Here is a 22203-nt window from a genome sequence, read left to right on the forward strand (position 1 = left end):
CACTTATAAAATTAACATTGTATTTGGTTACATTAGCTCCACATTTGTTTTTAATTTTGAATTGCATCTAAACATATTCTGTGACCACCATGAATGCGTTTGTTGTAATTCCTGGACTTTGGCTGGCTGGAGTCCGTCTTCTAGCAATTTTATCAATAAGGACTTTGAAGGACAACATTTTCTGGATTCCAGAATGTTCAAGACTTTTTGTTTGTACCCTTTATATTTGAAGAATAGTTTGGCTGTATATAAAATCTTTAGCTCACATTTCTTTCCTTGAGAATATTACAGGTGTTACTTTAAGAATTTTGGCATTGGATGAAGGTATGGAGAAGTCTGAGGAACACCTATACATTTTTTCCTGTTGTAAATTATCCAATGATTTTGTCTGTGATTCTTTCTTTATCTTTACATTCAGTATATTTACTGGATGGGTCTTGGTGTTAACTGTTCTGGGTTATTATTCCTGAACACAGAGTGTACTCTTTCAGTATGTGATTGTAGGTCATCTTTTACATTAGGAAAGTTTTCTTCAATTATACCATTAGCAATTTGTTCTGTTTTACTTGGTTATTTCCCTCTTTGACAGCTTCAAAGGATTATGTTGAATCTTCTTTACTTGTTTTTATGCTACACCTTTTCCCTCCAGTTTTCTGATTACTATTCTCTAAGTTTCCTACTTGCTTTTTACATTCTTTTCTCTGTGTGCTTCTTCCATTTTTTCCTTCTTTGTACTTCTCCTTTATAATTTTCCTTCATAAAGACTAGTGATTTTTTTAATTTTAAAATTCACAATAAAACATTTGGCTACAATTTTTATTTGCTCTGTGTCAACATTTTTTCTGGCTTGTGTCCTTTGTGTTTGGAAGGTTTACTGCTATTTCTTTCTTACATCTTCTCTTACATAATCTTGGTGTCAGTGCTATGCTAATTCCTTTCATTAATGAACAATTTGAATTTTTCTGAGTAACTTTTTTTCAGAAAGTTCCATTAAGAGAAAAAACATAACTGTACCCTTTCAGACTCTTAATTCCTTTTTTTCTTTCTTAGAGACAGACTTCTTTCTTCCAATATGGCTCATCTGTGTGGTTCTTCCATAGCCCTGCACTTTTGTTTCTCTCAGAGTCACTGGGTCCATGAAGGCTCTTGTTGCCACCCCCGATCACACAGGATCTACACCCATTGCTGCCAGCATGAATACAGCTTCTGCACTTCTCAGATAACCTCTCACCTGCAGGAAGTGCAATTTTCTGAAATCTGCTGCCATGGGATCCTCTCATGAGTCTCTTTGCTTCTTCTCCTCATGTTTTATATGTGGCTTTTGTCTGGTCTTGTTGCTTTTGGCAGCCTTTAAACTTATTTTGAAGACTGCAGTAAATTTGCTTCCTAGTTTTGACAAAAATGGAATATGTAGGTTCTTTTTGTATTTCTTATTTTTTTTATTTGTTTGATTTCAAAAGTAGAAGAGGGAAATATTAACACATCTATGTGAATACCAGAAGTGCCTCTAATTCAAATTTAATCTGCTTCAACATGACCTAATTCAGTGCTGTTTCTGTTAGGGCATTGAGACCATCCTGAACATGTATTACAAGACAGGATGTTGCCCAGATGGAAAATGTCCACAGTATTTTATGTACGGATCTGTAGATTTAAAAAAAATGCTAAGTTAAAAATAACATTGGAAATGATAATTTGAAATAATTCTGCTAAATATAAAAATAGAGAATATGGTTATTCAAAATAATTTTGTCTGGTAATTCTAGTGGTTAGAAACCATTTTAGAGAGAGTAAGAATAATTTACATGTAAAAACTGGAAGAAATTGTGTCTACAGAGATCATGCTCTTTTGAGTTTTTGTAAGGAAAAAAGTTATCCATGCATTTTCTTCAGTAAAATTTGCTATAACTTAGTTGGGCCACAATTAGGATTGTAGCAGAAATTTGTAGTTTCCAGATAGTCTCACCGAGCTTATACATCTAAAATATTTTTAGAAAGTTTTGTTTTATTAGGTCTATATTTTATCATGAGAAAGGGGGATTATATGCTTATAAAAATTATAAGAACGCTTAAGTCTTTTCTATGTAATACATAGCAAAATGAAAATATTCAGAGGGCTTTGAGTGTCATCTATATAACAGATGACGTTTACTCAGAATAGCAAAATATAGACCAAAAAGAATGAGATTTTCCAATGATTTCACAAAGCCAACTGTTGCTAGAATGGTCCTAAGAAGCCGGCATATAGAGAAAATACAGAGAGAAAAGGTATTTTCTTTCTGATTTAAAGAAAAAAAATTTCTTAAATGATTTGGATAAGTGTTTCTTCTGGGGTAATATGTGTTAATAATCAGGTAAATGAAAAATAATGTTCATTCCTCTTCTAATCATTTCCAGATGTTTTGGAAGGGATATGTATGGGGATATATTTATTTTATAAATAATATAAATTATAATTAATAACTATGTAATAAATAAACATATATGTTATGAATTATATTAACAGATACACTTCAGGAACCTTTCCATGTCAATGCATGTGAGAAATGGTTTACATATACACTTAGACCAGTTGTTGCATAGTATTTAGTTTTATGAATATATAATAATTAATTTAACCAAATCTCTACCTGGAAACATTTTTATTTTTGTATGCATAACTTTTTTCATTTGTATAAGAACTTCTATAAGTGGCATTGCTTGGCCAAATTTTTATGTGTATATGTGTATAAATATACGTACATGATCTATAATGTGAGAGGACACTTTTCTGGCTGGAATAACGAGTGAGGTGGAAGCAGAAGAAGGGGATTAGGTAAGAGGGGCAGAGTGAGATAAAGGAACCAGATCATGCAGGCCTTTTAGGCCATTGTAAAGACTATCATTAATTTTTTTAATTTTGCTGTCTTAGTCGGTTCAGGCTGCTACAACAGAATACCATATATTGGGTGGCTTAAACAACAAACATTTATTCCTCACAGTTCTGGAGGCTTCCAAGTCCAAGATCAAGATACCAGCAGATCTAGTGTCTGATGAGGACAGTTTGCAGACAGCTGTCTTCTCCTTGTAGCCACACCTGGTGAAGAATAAAAGCTCTGGTCCATCCATCTCATAAGGGCACTAACCCATTATGGAGGCTCCACTCCCATTACTTAATATAACCCTGATTTCCTCCCAAAGCCCCCACCTTCAACTACTATCAATCACCTTGGGGGTTAACACTTTAACATATGACTGCTGGGGAAACACAAACATTCAGCACATAGTACTTGCTGATCTGAGATGTAAAAGAAGACTTCTCACAATATATGCATTGCTCATTTGTATGCCTTGGTACATAAATTGCTAATTTTGCCCCTGTTTTCTGTTGGGTTGTTCATATCATTCTTTTTTATTTATAAAATCATTTTTAAAAAATATTAGAAATATGAGCTCTTTGTGTCTTGTATGTTACCACAGTTCACTATTAATAGTTTTTCCATTCTAAAGGATCTTAAAAGGTCTTCCTTATTTATGACTTACATTTAAAATATATCTTTGGGGCTGGGTGCAGTGGCTCATGCCTGTAATCCCAACACTTGGGGATGCTGAGGCAGGCGGATCATGAGGTCAACGGATCGAGACCATCTTGGCCAACGTGGTGCAACCTCGTCTCTACTAAAAATACAAAAATTAGCTGGGCATGGTGGCATGTGCCTGTAGTCCCAGCTACTCAGGAGGCTGGGAGAATCGCTTGAACTCAGGAGGCAGATGTTGCAGTGAGCCGAGATTGTGCCACTATACTCCAGCCTGGGTGACAGAGCGAGACTCCATCTCTCTCTCTCTCTCTCTCTCTCTATATATATATATATATGTATATACATATATATATGAGCATTTTATGCCTATTCTTTGCTTTGTGATGTTTATCAGTTATGGTACCTGGCATCTAGTTACTAAATGTAGTTTGAATGAAATTAACACACATATTTGCTAGATCCTTAGTCACTGATGAAGATTAGACTTTTTGGTTGTCATTTGTGGTAGGCAGAATAATGCTCTTCCCTCCAAAAATGTCCATGCCCTACAATCCCCCAAACCTGTGAATGTTACTTTACATGGCAAAATAAATTTGAGTTTGTGATTAAATTAAGGGTTTTGAGATGGAGAGGTTATTCTGGATTAGCCAGGTGGGACAAATGCAATCACAGGGGTTTGTATAAGAGAGAGGAAGAAGTGTCAGAGTCAGAGAAGAGACAAGACAACAGAAGCAGAGCTCATAGAGGAAAAAGATTTGATAATACCATGCTGCTGGCTTTGAAGATGGTTAATGGGGCCATGAGCCAAAAACTGCCAGTAACCTATAGATGCTAGAAAAGGCAAGGAAATGGATTCTCTCCTGGGACCTCCAGAAGGAATTCAGCACTGCCAACTCAGTTTGGGCTCCTGACCTCCAGAACTCTAAGATAACAAATTTGTGCTGTTTCAAGCTTGTGGTAATTTCTTACAGCAGCAATAGGAAATGAATGCATTACTCTATTTATTGACCTGGATTAATTACTTTACTACTTCTTGATGTATCAGTTTCTTCATTTATGGTGTGGAACTTCTATGATATTGTATTAGTCCTTAGATTCCTCTCAGATGAAGCCCTGAGGGGTTGTATGTTTTGTGTAATGAAGCAGAATGCAGATTTGTCACTCTTCTCACTTTATCATTCATAGGAAGGAGGCAGTGTGTTTAGTATAATACCCTCAGGGAATTTCTACCATGTGAGTTTGGCTCTGGTATACGTTGCTTGCTGTGCTCTACTTAGTAAATAAAAGCCTTGTAGAATCAGGATCAGAGGGGACGAGAAGCTCTGCTATCCTAAAAAAAAGTCCAAAAGAGGGTGCACAACATGCGCCAGGGCAGAGAAGTGGTGCAGTCGGTGCAGGTGGCTGTTAGTGGAAGCTTTGAACACAGGCTGACTTCCTGAAGGCTCTCTGGGTTTTCTGTTGTGTGTTCACTGGCTGTGTGAAATGGACTACGCAGCCAGGTTAGGTGATTGCAGAGAGAGATAATGGTACAGGGCCCACAGCTGGTTGATCTCAAGAGCTGTTTTTTCACTGACAGGTGATAGGTCCGGGATGAACCATCCATGAAGGTCCAATATCTTTTGTGTTCTAGTCAAGGCTGGCCAGACAGAAGTTTGTCACTGTATAAAATACATGGTTTCTAGAGGGACTGAACAAGCCACATGGCCATATTTGCACCATGAATGAGATGGATGAATGGACTTGATACACTGTGTGGACAATTTTTTGCTGCTGAGGCACTAACCAAACAAGCCCAACCATTCTTCAGGCACATGAGAGATAGGGATGCAAGCCCACAAACTTTCATAAACCATCATCTCATGATTGAAATTTTAAACCTATAGTTATACAGAGAAAATATGTGTATGATAAGGAATATCATTAATATCATTGAGTTCCTAGGACCAAGAATAACATTTTGGTTAAAGTGACAAAACTATTAAGTCAAATACAAGATACATTCTCTGTACTTTTCTTCTGAAAGCCTCGTGGGATCTAGAATGAGTTTTCTATTCCATTGCTCATAGTTATACATACATAGTTGAATACAAGATGTCTAGTTTTTATTCTTTCTGATTAATTAGCCAGATTTGACTCTAGCCAGCTATGTGACTACCCTGTGAAAGGGACCAGATGTATCTGTCTTGTTATTTAAGGGAGGTTTTATATAATCTGACTGAATTGCACAGCCCGAATGTTTCCGTGTTCCCATAAGAGTGACGAATGAATAAACAACTGAAAACACTAAGCTAGCCATTAATTTATCTTGGGGACCACCACAAAATATAGTAAAAATAAAAATAGATATGGTGCTTTGTGACTTGACGGCAACTGACTTATGAAAAGTTTCACCCTATAATTGAGACAGTTGAATTCACTAACTTGTGACTCCAGGTTGGATTCAAGTATGGTTTTCTGTTTTTCTTCTGATTGTTGGACAAACTGTGTGTTTCTCAAAGGAACAGTATTAGTCTTTTTGGTCCCTGGGTTCAGAGGCCACATTTGTGGCTTGTCAACATTTTGCCAAAAGCTTTGTTAAAATAAAATAGGCCATTATCTAATCTGTGTGGAAACTCTGGGGGTGGTAAGAAGGAGAATTTTCTTACTGGGGATAAAATAATTTTGCTTTGGTTTCAATAGAGTATTCATTTCTTATTTGACTCATGAACAATTTAATGTACAGCCTACTCAGTTTGGGATAATGTTTAATTTTAGGGTATTGTTAATAAGAAATAACAATAATTCTTTGAACATAGTCTTTTATATTTTTAAAGAACTCATTATATTTAAATAAATTATCTTTCTTTTCAGTTTTTATTTACCAAGAAATATAATAGTGGTCAAACGAACCTCATTCAATTCTAAACCAAAGTAAATAATATTTTCTGAGGGTAATCAATTATTTGGGGAGTCCACAGGCTACCATTTAATGTGCCAATGGAAACAACTCATTCTTCCTCATCATTTCTTCGCATTAACTATCACCTCCTCTTAGCATTTATGGCTCACGTTTGGTGCGTGACTTGGGTTCAGGTGATGGAAGTCATCTTTAACTAATTAACTTCTCTCTTCCTGAGAGCAGAATCTCAACAAAGTGCTCACTGAGACCTGCCCTGACAAATCTCCCAGGAAAGGCAGTGTGACGTGGAGCAAGGAACACCACAGTAGGAGTCCAAAGGGCAACTTGTTTGTCTTAGCTCTTCTACTGGTCATATGATCATGTATGGATCTCCTTCCCCGTAGAGTGATGATAATACATGTGCCCTGCCAAGAGCACAGGCCAATGTGTGGCATAAATCAGATCAAGAATCTGCAAGTACTTTGTAGGTCATAATGTGTTGGGCAAATGTAAGATACCACTGATATTTGATTCCATGTAGGCCCTGCCCTAACATAGCTGAGTCTCTCTATGCTGACTACCCAAGTATCTGGTCTCTTACCATGAATGGAACAGCAGGAGCCCCACCCTTGGTAGCCAGAAGGCAGAGTCATCCTCTGTTGGATGTTTCATTCAAACAGCTGTTTCACTCACACAGCTCATTTCTCCAACCTCCTCCAGCTCCCATCTGCTTTACACAGAAACCACCACTCTCGGGATGTGACCCAGTTGCCTCACCACACACAGAGCCTTCCTCCCAGAGCACACACACCCAGAGCACAGGAGAGTTACTTTGCTGCCCCTAAGCTCATGACCAACACATCTCATTATCCACATGGTACATCCAGGGTTTGCCCTTCGCTGCTGCTTCCATCTCCCAGTTGCCACTTAAGAGTGTTCCTATTTCTTGGAGGTGTCACTGTAATTTCCTTCTCATTATTGGTGTTCTCAGGATGTAATTTATTCACTAGGACTCAATGTAAATTCTAGCACTTCTAACAATATTATTTACAAATTAGAAATTGGTGTTAATAATGTTGAAAAATGATTGAGTCAATTTTTTCACACTGCTCAGTCCTCAGCAGGCCCTAAACATGAAAGGGAATTGCAGGCAGACCTACGTGAGTCCTGAAGGCAGAAATAAGTTATGTGACAAAGCCGGCAGGCAAGTGATATCTTTTTGGTTGGGGCAGGATGACAGAGGTTGGTGATAGTACCAGTGGCTTTTTGATTTGGGTTGGGAGAGCACCTGTGGTTGGTGGGGTGGGGGTGGCTTCCTCACTGTGGCAGAGAAGACTTGGGTAAAGCAGGCCCTTTTCCAGGGTGGTCCTCTAGTGAGGCTAGGAGCTGGGTGTTACTCCTGGAAGCTCATTCCCCCTTCTGCTGAGCCTAAGGAGGCAAGCCTGTGTTGTGTGGGAAAGACTGTGTGTTTGGGGCAGGTGGAGAGTGGAGGAGGAGGTTCTCCCTTCTATGCTCCTGACGGATCATCATTCGCCTCACAGACCAGGAGGTAGGGCTCAGCTCTACCCTTCAGCTTCTCTGTAGCAAGCTTCCAAGCCGCCAAATGGTTCCAGAAGTAGCTTGCTTGTTTCCTCCCCACATGTAGATCCATGAGTATCTGTAAGCTCCTTGATGGCCAGGACTTCCACATATTTGTAGCCTTAACAGTCTTGAATAGTGTCCCAACATGGGAAGGTGTTTAATACATGTTCAGTCCCTGGCTAACCTATGTAAACATGAGCTTGTGTGTGTGTCTGGGTCAGAATTTCTTCTAAATTTCAGTGTTTTTCTTTAATTAATTATGCTTTAAGCTTACACACATCATGGTTTGCCAGTGACCTAAGAAGGTTGCACAACTATCATGCATTAGGATTTCCTGACACCTACATATATAAAAAAGAAATTAAATAATATGAAAGATTGAAAAAATCTTTTAATATTATTATGCAGTTGAAAGAGCAAACATGTATATAGGGTTACTTTGAGAGAGGCACTCTTCTACGGGCTTTATATGCATTAACTCATTTAATCTTCACATTGATCCCATTTTACTAATGAGAAAATTGGACACAGAAGGATTCAGTAATTTACCTAAGGTCACACAGCTAGTAAATAGTAGAGTTGGTATTTAAACTCAGGCAGTCAAACTCTAGAGTCTGTGCTCCTAACCCCTATACAGACTCCATTTTACATTTCACTGAAGACATAGTAAGGATACATTGATTTTATAGTAAGTGAAATAGCTAGGGCTCAACATAGGTGCACTCCAAATTCTGTGGTACTTATCTGTAATAACTGGTATTTGTATAGCACCTCACATTTTCTAATACCTTTCACGATAGTATTACTTTATTGGTATCATTTGTTTGCATGTTGCTATAGGTGTGTGATACTTTAGGAGATCCATTATCCCATCCAATCTTCCCATTAGTCCTGTCCTATAAAATAGAGATGAGTTGTTATTTAAGGATATAAGTAACATTTAAAAATCAAATAATACCAGCAAATGCTAAAAAATCAAATAATATAGAGCTAATATTGAAAAGCAAATCTATTACTCCCTCCCTCAACTCAATCCTGCTTCCCAAAAGCAACTTACTTTAAATTTGTTTTTAGTTATTCAGCTGGTTACATTTAAACTCTAAAGTAGAGATTTTTAAATCTATTCTTAACTTAAAATGTTCAGACATGATCCATTGGCTGCCTGCTACAAAGAATGAAAATTCAGCTCACTGCCAGCATCTTCTTTTCCTTCCAATGTTTATTACTTATATTAGAACTTTAATTTTTTTGAGGATGGATTATCTTTGTAACTTTAAATTCTATATATTTCTAATTTTTTTTGGTTCAACTGTATCTGGAACCCCATTCTAAAGAAGGGAAGATTTTAGTACACTGCACTTTCACTTTATCTTACCACTTTCTCTCACCACTTTCTCTCTCCCACTTTCTGCTGACTGTATCTTGAATACCATCAACGTTGCTGCTATTTATATTATGTAATATGTTGTGTAATTAGAATTAAGGCCTCTGTGCTTTGTCCATAAGTTGACTATAAAATTTAGAAGAAATGGCCTACACATTATGACAGTATTGGTACTTTTTAGTACATAACCTAAGAATTACACTTTCTTTTCAGCACGTTCAAATCATGACTATTGATTGACCTACTTGAAAGAGACTGTTCTGGGGATCAAGATCAACTAGATTCTCAATCACTAAATAATCATGTCATATTTAAGGCTTCATTTTTGGAATAAGAGTATTGGTTTGCCCTGGGTTCCTTCAACTTTTCTCATCAAGCTTTTTCAGTCTTTCGACCATGATGGATAAATCTTCCCCTACCTGGCCATGCATGGTGACTCGTGCTTGTAATCGCAGCACTTTGGGAGGCCGAGGCAGGCAGATCACAAGGTCAGGAGATCAAGACCATCCTGGCTAACACGGTGAAACCCTGTCTCTACTAAAAATACAAAAAAAAAAAAAAATTAGCCGGGCATGGTGGTGGACACCTGTAGTCCCAGCTACTCAGGAGTCTGAGGCAGGAGAATGGCGTGAACCCAGGAGGCGGAGCTTGCAGTGAGCCAAGATCGTGCCACTGCACTCCAGCCTGGGCGACAGAGCAAGACTTCGTCTCCAAAACAAAACAAAACAGCTTCTTCTACCTTTTCCACCTCCTGAGATCATTATCCCCTTGTTACAATCTGGACCAGGGCTCTGAAGATCAGTAGCAGACCTTCTATCCTTGGTCTCCTCTTTGTTGTTCTCCTAGGTTGAAACCTGTTTCCTGGATTCTATGTCCTTTCCCTAATCATCAATCCCATGTATGTTTGAGTACAGTCTTAAACATTGCAGGTTAATAGTCTTAGATCTTAATATTGAACACAGTGAGTTCTAAATTTCTCTTCAAAGAATCAGTATGTCAGTATGTTCAGTTCTTTGTTCTCCATTTTAAAGTTTAACTTCCTTGTTCTCCTCGCCCCTAGTTTCAGTAAACAACCTTTTCCACCAGTTCTAATCAGTAGTTCACATCTGTTCCCCTGGTCACCTCCTCCGTTCTGAATCACCCCTGGTCACCTGCTCTGACCTGAATCATCCTGAAACACCTGTTCTGTAACCACCCTTCCTACCAAACTACTCACTCTGTGACTCCAACTCCTACCCCCTCTCTCTTTAAAATAGCCAATCAGAATTAGCTTAGACTGTGCAGTCCAACCCTAGCCAGCAGGGGAATGACACAGCAGTAGGGGCTACCTGCATCAGGAAAAAAAATCTCTTCTCCTCCCTTGTTCAGGTGTGCTCTCACCATTGCTCCATCCGCGAGTCATACCCTTCTATAGAAGTAAAATTGCCTTGCTGAGAAAATTAATGTTCGAGTGCTATTTCTTTTGTGGCATTGAAAATGTATTTATAACATTAATGTTTCATGTTTCTAAGCGTATTAACTTTTCTTTCATGTATTTTATATTATGACTGTGCACAGAATTCTAGGTTGGAAACTATTTTCCTTCAAAATCTTGAAGGAATTGCTACACTGTCTTCCAATATCCAGTCCTTGCTGTTGAGATGTTTAAGACTAGTCTAATCTTTGTTTATTGATAGGAGACAAGCTTTATCTTCAAAAACATGTAGAATGCTTGGTGTTCTGAAATCCTACCACATAATGGTAATTGTTAAAACACACACACACATTTTTTCTGAAGATCTTTTTAGTTAAATATTAAACCTCCTAGATTGGTCTTTTATGTCTTAGTTTTACCTCATCTTTTCTATTTCTTTTACTCTGTTTTCTTTGAGATTACTTTACTTTTATCTTCCAGTCCTCTAAGGCCTATTGAATCTTTCTTTTTCTTTTCTTTTCCTTTTTTGAGACAGGGTCTCACTCTGTTGCCCAGGCACTATCTCAGCTCACTGCAGCCTCTGCCTCCCGGGTTCAGGGGATTCTCCTGCCTCAGCCTCCCAAGTAGCTGGGACTACAGGTGCACACCACTGCAGCTAGCTAATTTTTGTATTTTGGGTAGAGACAGGGTTTCACCATGTGGTCCAGGCTGGTCTTGAACTCCTGAGCTCAAGTAATCTGCCTGCCTCAGCCTCCCAAAGTGCTGGGATTACAGGTGTGAGCCACTGTGCCTGGCCCTATTGAACTTTTCTATTTTAGCTGTCATGTTTTGAATCTCTAAAGTTTCTTTATTATAGATGAACTGTTCCTTATTCATTGCATTCTATTCTTATTACATGAGTGTAATGATTTCTCACATCGTGACTAGGATACCAATTAAAATTGGCAGATAATTAGAGAGCAAACTCTGGGGCCAAGCTGACCCGGATAGAATCATGGGCTCCACCACTTAGCTACAACTGTGGGTAACTGTGGAAACAAAAGTGGCCCTATTTTCATGCTAATCTGCCATATTGATTTCTGATTAGCTCCAGTATCATGAATGCTTCTTGATTCCTGCTTTATTTACTGTCCTTAGTGTAAGAACTTGTCAACCTTGATGTTGTTGCAGAAATTATAGGCTGTGATGCATATAGTATTCTTGCCTCTTCTGGAGGGTGCCTTTGTGTTGCTGGAGCACATACACCCTTTCCCTATGGTCTATAAGCCTTGGATCTGGGGAGTAACAGTGTGGAGATCTACCTGTCTTGCTGCTGCTCAAGACCCCATTTCTGTCTGCAAGTTCCCTCAATGAAGCACCCTTTATCGGCAAACTGAATTTGTCTGCATGGTTCTTTGGTTTCTCAACTCTTTCAGCATTTGGGGACTGCTTCCCGTATACAGCCCTTTCACACAGCAGTAACTCACTCCACCTCCCTGTGCTTCAGTTTTCTTATTTGTTAAATGGAGATGGTAAAAATTCATATTTTGTAAGATAGTTCTCAGGAAGAAATGAGTTAATATATATAAAGCTCTTGGAATAATGCCTGACTTCAAATAAGTGCAATATAAATGCTGTTATTATTAAGTTATCTTCTGTTTTCTGCAGAGTTGGTTTTTCTGTTTTATTATTTTGGTCTTTTACTTTGTGCTTTTGGTTTTCATACATACATATATATATATAACATATATATTTGTTATCCAATCACTTTTAAGAATAAAGAATGGGGCTCATTATTCTAGTTAATTTGTGTAGGTTTCCTCCGCTGCTGTGTGAATAGGTCTTTTCTCAAAAACTCCCCTTCACTGCTTTGAAATTCGACTGGCAGTTTATGTATGTAGGCAAGGGCTTGTTAAATGACCTGCTTTGTTTCAATATGAGTGATATGGATAACAGCTGACAGGTTGCAGTTTCCCTAAATGCTAAAACAAAGAGGTTTTAAACCTCTATACCCCCAATAAAAGCCTAAGCAGTTCAGCCACTTTATTTATCAAGGAGATTCCACTTGCTGGTGTAGGGAAAGCGGGATGAGAGGCACTGGGGAGCAATTTGGTTCAAAGACCTCCGGATAATCTTCCTGTTTGCTTGACTTCCCATGTCTACCTTCTGCCTCATTTGCCAACTTCAGTTGGTGCCTCCAGTGAGAATACTGACTTTCACCTCCACCTCCACTGCACTCTGCTCTTACTGGATTTGCATCTGCACTTCGCTCTGCTCCATTTCATATTTCAATAGGTTTTTATTATCTTTCTGTATTTCAAAAATGTGTTGGGATCTCTGTTCAGATGTTAACTCTCTCCAATTATCTTCTTTGTTAATGAAATCCATTTTTTGTTACTTTTATATATCTTAAAATCACTAGGATTTCCAGGGAGTCCTGAGATTGATGGGAAGTTTGTTGCTCATTCTACTCTCTTGATCCGGAACTGACATCACAAATATTATTGTTGAGATCACTGCAGATTACCAGTTAATGACTCATCCCCCACCCTGCCCCACCCCGCTTCTTGATTCTGGAGCAATTGACAACAAAGCTAAAAGTCTTATGTCTCAAAAAAAAAAAAAAAAAAAAAGACCACACATAAACAGTGACAATTGATGCATTATCTCTTCCAAAAACAGAAACCATGACTAATAGATGTTTGACTCTAATTGCTTCAATCAGTTAAGTCATTCCTTCTTCCTAGGAGAAGGAGAAGTAAGAAGTAAAGAGAATAGCTGGTGCTTGATCCCTGTCTTAACCCATTTGGGGTGCTGTAAAGGGATGCCTGAGGCTGGACAGTTCATAAAGAAGAGAGGCTTAATTGGCTCATAGTGCTGCAGGTTGCACAAGAAGCATGGCACCAGCATCTGCTTGGCTTCTGGTGAGGGCTTTTGTGCTGCATCAAAACATGGCCTAGGAAGTCAAAGGGGAAGCAGGCATGTATGAAGCGGGACCAAACAGGAAGTGGGACCTCTCTTTATAACAACCCATGCTCAAGGGAAATAACCCATTCCCACGAGGACTAATTCTGTCTAGCCAGAAGGAAAACACACACTCATTACCTGGAGGATAGCACCAAGCCTTTCATGAAGAATCTGCCCCCAGGACCCAAATACCTTCCACTAGGCCCAACCACACCACCACAAATTGGGGATCAAATTTCAACATGAGCTTTGGGTGAGGACAAACAAATAACCAAATCACAGCAGTCCCAAAGACTTGCCTGTGTGGTGAGAAGTATTAGTAAGTTCCTGTTTTTGAGCTGGGTAGGAATACAGAGTGTAGAATGGTAGAGATATCCTTTTCCATTTATTTTACAGCTAAAGTACCTGAAACTTTGGAGGTTAAATGACTGGCTGGAGGGTACGGAATTGATAAATGATAAAGTTGGATTCTTAGATTTCTAACTTGGCGCCCTTTAATTCTTCAATGCTGCATCCCTGCTCTATGTTATGGTACTATGACCTCAAACATCAAAACACAAAATCTTCAAAGACGTATTTGATGTAGTTAAAAATATTTATTAATATTTAGAACTATCTTTTCTCACATGATCACAATACTGTAATTCCTAAGGCAAGAAATGGAACTAATATAGTTTAGAAATTCCAAAAAATATACTGGAAGCAAAAACATGTTCAAGTTCTCACTAATCTACAACATCTTATTAACCAGAATTTCTGTGCCCTTTGCCTCACTTTTCAGGCTTTCTGGTATATAGTTTTCTAACACAGAAAATATTTTTATTTTCTGAATTTCTCATTTCAGTCTTTGAGTTTCTTAGGAAATAGTTGACTCCATTCCTATAAGTGCCCAGTAGTAAATCACAAGTGTCTGTATTTCTTAGTGCCAGAAAAAGCACAAAACGAAAAGGCTCCCTCAGGAGACATACATGTTGTGAGCTTCCATGACCTGCAGATGGGTGGAATTTGGTGAAAGTCCATTTTACATGTGGATGGCTCCTAACATAGCTCTTCTCACAAAATAGCTGGTGATGACATTTGGCCATTTTCATGAAGCATCTCATTTTTTCCTCTGCTCAGCTTGAGATTGGTTCCTGAATTACAATCTCTGGCAGCACAGCTGAAACAGGAAACATTAAGTTGCTGGCACAGAGAAACCCCTTTCCTTTACCCTGAGATTCCATTAAAGCATCTCAGCTAAAAGTTTTTATAATAGGTATTTCCATGTATTTGAGAAAAAGGAAACAACTAGCTGAAATAAAGCTTTCTGATGTTTTGTCCTTCATAACAAAAAAAAATGATAAAGTAAAGAGAACATACTATCCAGGTAATTTAGCTAATTCAAAACCATATTTGTGACCTGACCATCTGAATAGTTTAGAAACAGTCTTTCTTCCATCATTTCAGTATCCATAGAGGACCTCCGATGTGTTATGTAGTGGATGACCAGGGCTGAGACCCTACTTTTAAAGAGCTCATAAGTCTGGAGAGGGAGACAGAAGAATGAACTATTAAGTACAGTATTACATATTCCACACCACGCTAGGATGTGCTTTAGGCAAGTGTAGGAATACAGAATAATGAAGAAAAGCAGCTTATCTATCCAGTGCAAAGGGTAGGGGTGGCATGAGAGATGAACATGATCTTTGAACTTAACCCTAATTTAAAAAAAAGACAGACTTGCCAAAAAGACAAGATACGAAAGGGTATCCTAGGCAGAAGGAGTGGAATATCTAGATAAGGAGGCATGAAAGAGGAAAGTGTGCTCTGAGCACAAAGCCTTTAGAGCTAGAGCAGAGCATGAGGTGAAGGGAAGGTAGATGACACCAGAGAATGGAAAAATGGCGTTCTTGACATGGCAATAGTTTGAACTTTGTCCTCCAGACCCATCTTTCCCAATATCTGTGAGTTTCTTACATGCTTTTGCAGACTGGAGTTTCTGGTGGTGCAATAGAATCAACTTGCATCTCTAGTTACTGCAGAATTTTTTCAGTCATGGTTTGAGCACAACTGCATCCTGCCCTGATCATGTGAAGAAGGAAATATTCCCTCATGTTCCATGGACACATGCTTTCCTGAACCCAGCCTGGCACTTCTCTGAGTGGCTTCGCTTACCTGCAGCAACCTGCGCTGCCGCTGCTCCATCCATCTCGGGATCGCCTCCATTCAGTGTTTCGTGTGAGAGGTGGCTGTGTCAGAGGATTAGCCCCCGCTGGAGCTAACGAAACCACATATGTACGCATTGCCCCAAATGTAGCAATACGCCTCTGAAAATGACAAATTCAGAAAATGATCCGTTGAAATTAAGTGGATGGTGACAAGAAAACATTTGTGCATTAGAAACTTAATTCTGAAGGATGAATTATCTACCTACATCATGGTCAGAACTTTAGGTAGTATCTATGGGATGAAAATGCACACATTTAAATTTATATAAATACACAATAATTTTAGAAAGCAGTATAGCATTGAGGTTAAGAGCCTAGGCTCTGGAGCAAATCAGCTTGGATCCAAATCATTGATCTCCTACTAGCCTATTTTTATGACATTATATAGAGAATTATAAAACATCTCTGTACTTCTGTTTCTTTATCTGTAAAGTGGGGGTTATAATAGCACTTATTTATTGGAGTTGTGAGGATTAAATGTAATAGTACGTATAAAGCAATTAGAATAATATCTGGCACAGAATTTATGCTCAGTAAAAGTTAGCTGTTATAATAAGATAAATTGATAGGATAAAGGAAGAAGGAAAAGAGGAGACATATGGTAACTTGAACAATGGGAATGATGATTGTATGGAAGGAATCTAGAAGGAGGTAAAAGCAAGAATCTAGAAGGAGATAGAAATTGGGGGAAGTTCATGAAAGAAGAAAGAATTTCAGTATTTGAGGTGTTAAATGTGAAGAGGTTGTGATATACATAAAGTGAGATGCCAAGTAGTCAGTTGGGTATATGTAAGTTGGAGGCTTATATGAAAGATGGGTCTGAGGATATAAATTTTGGGAACTCCAGTTTACAGGTGAAAGCTGGGGCCATTAGGGTATAGGAGACTGCCAGTGAGAGAGTGAGGAGAAAACCCAATTTATCCTTAAGATAATTGCTTAAAATATTCAGATAATTTCCTCTTTAAGTTAATGCGGTTTTATTTTTCTGATGATGCAAGTAATACATGTTTTCTGCATAAAATTCTGGCTGATCTTCTTAATGGTCGTTTTTTAAAAATTGTGATTCTTCCCCACGAGTTAGCCCTTGCTGGAGGAGAAAATCTTCTTGAGTTACCCCACGCTGGGACTTTCACCACAAGACAAAATGCGAAAGTACCTCCTGCTCTGTTGTCTTCAGTGAAGGCCAAACAAAAGTAATCAGCTGGAGTTCTCCCCTCCTTAGATGAAAGCCCAGCTGTGTCCTGTCCAGACAGGGAGCTCGGAGCCAAGCGGCGGGGGGATAGGCCACTTACTCTGTGATGGAGGATAAATAGTGGGGCCCTTTGTGCTGCTGGCACGTTGGCAGGGCAGGCTGGTATTAGAGGAGAAAGCCTATGATTACTTCAAATACAGACATTTTCCCTCCAGTGGTGTTACTGTGCAGCCTGGAAGTTAAACTGCAAAGTGACCACCAGGGCACTTCCACGGCTCCAATGCAGCAGCCCCTGGTGAGAAGGAGGGCTACCGCCTGCCTAGGGGTGCTGAGGCCTAGGACCTGTGGCCCCTTCGGAGGGAAATGGATTCAGAAAGTCTTTCCACAGTGAACCTGTGCAAGCCTTTTGAGTGCTGGCCCCTCTCCCTCTGCCATTTCCAACTTCTGGATCTGGACACGTCCATGGTAGATAAACCAGCAGGCCGACTCAGCTTGGGCACAGACACTAGCAAAGCTGAGCCACCAACCCCATGCCAATGAGCAAAGTTAAGCTTCGTGAAATCACACAGGTTTTAGCAATCAAAACATCTAGAACAAAGCACTTTTGATTTCAGCATTCCTGCAAGTTGTGCTTCACTCTTCAGGTCTTATTCTGATCACTAACGTGGAGGACTCATCATATTTTTATGCTAAGAGCTTCTAAAGGTTAATTGACCCTGAGCAGATCACCAGAACAGATGCTCAGTGTCGGTATTATGGGGTGGTAGGTGGTGAGCAGAGAATATCTATTCCAATCTATTTCTAAGACTATGACCATTTCCCTTGCATGTGGGGAGAAAGAAACAACCTAATGTTCTCTTTCCAGGCTCTTGGTCAGTTGTATTCATGCATCTGGTCACCCTCCTCAGCTGAGATACGAATAGAGATACAAATAGAGGATCTGCTTCTTTTGGCATTTTATTCCCTGCTGCCTCCTTACAGCCAGCTTTAGATTTACCACTCACCCTCAGTTACTCTGTTGGCTGCAATTCTACTCTGCTACTGCTTATGGACCTAACATTCCTTGGACAACTCCTCAGTATTTTAGGAAGTTTTCACGAAGTTATCCTGTATTCTCTCTCTATTTTTTTTTTTTTAGAGACAGGGTCTTGCTCTGTCACCCAGGCTAGAGTGCAATGGTGTGACCTTGGCTCACTGCAGCTTGGAACTCCTAGACTCAAGTGATCCTCCCACCTCAGCTACCCAAGTAGCTGGGTCTACAGGTGCACACCACCATGCCCAGCTAATTTTTAAATTTTCTGTGGAGATTCGGTCTCACCATGTTGCCCAGGCTGGTCTCAAACTCCTGGCCTCAAGTGACTCTCCTGCCTCAGCCTCCTAAAGTGCTGGGATTATAGCATGAGCTGTGCCCAGCCCGTCCTGTATTCTTTGAGTATGCTTTGTCCAAGTGTCGTTAAATGCTGCAGAGGGTTACTGATTACTATAAATCACACCAGGCAAGGCCAACACATGGTGAACTCTCTTCTTGAACCTCCAGAGAATCTAAGTATGTAAAGTTAAAAACAAACAAACAACAACAACAAAACCATGGCCAGTCTGAAAGCAACCGCAAAACCCTCAAAGATTTTGCCTCTTGGCCACGAAAGCTTATTGTATGGGACACCTCAAATTTTTCACCCACTGTTTCTTCTTACTTTCTTTCCTTTTGCTTTTCTTGGCGTTTCCAATTGCAGGACGGCAACGATGTCACCATACGGAGCTCATGGCAGTTAGTCGGAGGATGCTACTTAAATCCTGACACTTACCCTACATTTACCATCCTCAGTCTTTCCCCAATCTTAGAGTCATGCCTTCGTCTCCCCAAATATCCCCTTCTCTCTCCTATTTTTCTATCACCCTCCCCCCTCAACACATTTCCATTAGGAAGGCCAAGGGGAAAATAACCCACTAACCTCTAAGAAAAAAAGACCTTGGGTTTTCTTGTTGATGTTGAAGGAAAAAGAGACATCAACAGGACACCTCCTCCATCCCTTTAAATCCTAGCTACTACTAGGATTTGACTGATTTCCAACTCTGAAAAGGCTTCAGAAAATACTCAGCAACTCTGCAAACGTGAGTAAGAGAATTTTGATAGATTAGGAACAAATGTTAACAGTCAAGATATTCTAAGAATGTTCTGCCTTTTCTATCCAGAAATATTTCAGTCGTGCTCCCTTTAAAAGACACAATTCGTTGTGTAACATATCTGACCTTTGACCCTTAGGATGTGGGGTATCAGGTGGTGATGGTGGGACGGAGGCTTTTGCAGTCACTCTCTAGAATGAGCCTCTTCTTTAACAAGAAAAGGTTGGTTCTCACACCAAACATGGGAAAACAAGTATTTTGAAAAGCAAACCTTTTTTGAAAAGCAAAAACAAATATTTTGAAAGCAAAAACCTTGGAAAGAAAAGCTTTAATGTCTATAATTCGTTCATGTCGTTTATCACAATCTAAGTGGGAGTTGACTTGAACACACTGTGTGGGGGTGTGTGTGTGTGTGTACAAGAGAAGGATTGGGTAGGATGTCCCCCAACTCTGTTTTTTCAGAGGAGTTAAGATGAATTATAGTAAGAGTTGTTTCACTCCCAGAAAAGATTAATTTGGAAAACATTTCTTTTGACACACTGCTTATAATTAAAGTAATTCTTCATTTTTCTCTGTTTCCTTTAAGTAAAAACTTGTGGCTTTATTTAACCTTCCATCAATTAACTCTCTGAAAGAAAAATAACCCTGAGCCCCATAAACATGCATATTTAATTCTTTATTGAGAGAACAGAAGAGCAATGACTGCCACTGGCTGCAGGGACTCCAGCATTACTACAGCTCCCAAGTCAGACACTCTGTGTGCAGCAACCTCCAGCTCCCAAGTCACATACCCTGTGTGCAGCAACCTCCAGCTCCCAAGTCAGATACCCTGTGTGCACCAACCTCCAGTTTCCTGCTTTCTCTGGCAGGGGTTTTGATTCTGAAATCCTGCCTCCTACAAGTTTCACCAATGCATACAGTTAGATACAGTAATTCTACTAAAATTCTGCGGTTGGAAATGTTTGCATAGGAACATTCTTCATTCATTAAGTATGTTTCGTTCTCTTTTGTCCTAGGCACTGAGGACACACTAGTGAGCAAAATAAACATTATCACTTCCTTTGGCTTGTAGTCTAGTGGGGAAGAAAGAAATTAACCAAATAATTAAAATAATACACAATTAAAAATAATAGAAAGCATTATAAAGAAAAGTACTTCTTGCTTTGAGAATGCCACATTAGGGGAACTGGCTTATACAGAGTAAGAGTGTGTTAGGGGAAGTTGTCAGGAAAGTTATCAGAAAGGTCTTTCCTGAGGATACATCTGAACTAAGACCTGAAGGATGACTGCTGTGTTAATACCATGCAATTCCATATAGCAATTAAGGACACATGAAGAAAAACATGTATTGAAATAGATGGCCTTCTAAATCTAGTGTTTGGGAAAAATCAAGTTGCAAGATGATATTATGATATATTGAATCATTTTTTAACTTTTTTTGTATGCCCTGTTCTTTTTGCCATGTGGCTTTTTAGTAACTTCCTCTAGAATTGTGGATTACATATCCTTGCCCCGCTGAAACTAGGTTTAGCTGTATCATTGGCTTTGGTTCGTGAAAAGTGGGCAGAAGTGACCATGTGTCAGTTTCAAGGGAGACCTCAGAGACATGGCGTTTTTCTTCCTATCCTCTTATATTCAGGTGATCTTCTGTGAGATGAGCAAGGCCCAGGTAGCCTCTACCTCTTCATCCCAAACCCAGAACAAACACATATGGAACAGACATGAACACAACCACACCCAGAAGACCCACAGCCTACTCTGCACAGCTACCTGTCTGAGCCCATCTGATTAACCAAACTTTAGCTGACTTGCAACCTTACGAGTTTGGGAAAAAATGCTTATTGTAAATCACCTAGTTTTGGGGTGGTTTGCTAGATAGCATTGTTGTAGCAATAATCAACAACACAGTTATACAATATAATACCATTTACGTAAATTTTGAAAATCTGTAAAACAAAGCTATGTATTATACATGAATACACATATAATTTAATATCATAAGAAAAGGAATGGAAAAGAGATGCACCAGAATCACAATAGTCATTAGGGTACAGTGCTGCCTTTGACAGTATCTAAAGTGTTTCATTTCTTAAAAACAAAACCAAAACCCAAAGTGTGATTGGCAAGCTTTTAGACGTCAATAGGGCTAGACGGTAGATAAACAGGCTCTGGTTCAAATATATATATATATATATATATATTTTTTTTTTTTTTTTTTTTTTTTTTTTTTTTTGAGACGGAGTCTTGGTCTGTCGCCCAGGCTGGAGTGCAGTGGCACGATCTCAGCTCACTGCAAGCTCCGCCTCCCAGGTTCATGCCATTCTCCTGCTTCAGCCTCCCAAATAACTGGGACTACAGGTGTCCGCCACCACGCCTGGCTAATTTTTTGTTGTTGTTATTGTATTTTTAGTAGAGATGGGGTTTCACCATGTTAGCCAGGATGGTCTCAATCTCCTGAATTCGTGATCTGTCCGCCCCGAGCTCCCAAAGTGCTGGGATTCCAGGCGTGAGCCACTGCGCCCGGCCTCAAATTTAACTTTACCCTGGGGTCCATACTGCTTTGCCATTCAATTTTCACCCACCACACCCTTGCCAATTTAATTTCAAATTGCTTTAAATTGAGGCTGAACACTATACAAATTTGGGGTGTTGCAAATATAATTTATGGGGAACTAGCTGGAGAGCCAAAACTTTTATCAGATTATAAATGTTAATGGGACTGTCTATATATAAGTGATTGATGGCATAATTTGACCCCGCTAATTTATTGTTTTTCACAGAATTACCTCTGCTTCTTGAAGTTCTGGTACTGTCATCCATCACTTCCAGAAGATAAGAAGAATGTGTTAAATACTTTCACTGAAGGGAGTATTTCCTGTGACTTCTATTATCAATTGTAAAAACTTAATTTCTGGTCTCCCTATTAGACTGTTAGTTTCACCAACTATTAATAGTAACT

The 22203-nt window shown here is 39.2% G+C and overlaps 1 long non-coding RNA gene across 2 annotated transcripts in view; it reads right to left on the bottom strand.

Moving 5' to 3' along the window:
* Positions 1–8351: 8351 nt before the first annotated feature.
* LOC129533581 (uncharacterized) overlaps positions 8352–22203 on the bottom strand; it is a 70879-nt gene continuing 57027 nt past the window's right edge. Inside the window, exons 2-3 of one of the 2 annotated variants that reach the window (XR_010133662.1) lie at positions 15876–16027; positions 8352–8873 (exon numbers count right to left, since the gene is read on the bottom strand). This is a non-coding gene — a long non-coding RNA (uncharacterized lncRNA). Of the gene's footprint in view, positions 8874–14297; positions 14881–15875; positions 16028–22203 lie in introns of those variants that run through there. The other variant, XR_008679824.2, reaches the window with a different exon arrangement.

Source organism: Gorilla gorilla, chromosome 4 (assembly GCF_029281585.2).
Source record: "Gorilla gorilla gorilla isolate KB3781 chromosome 4, NHGRI_mGorGor1-v2.1_pri, whole genome shotgun sequence".
NCBI lineage: Eukaryota > Metazoa > Chordata > Mammalia > Primates > Hominidae > Gorilla > Gorilla gorilla.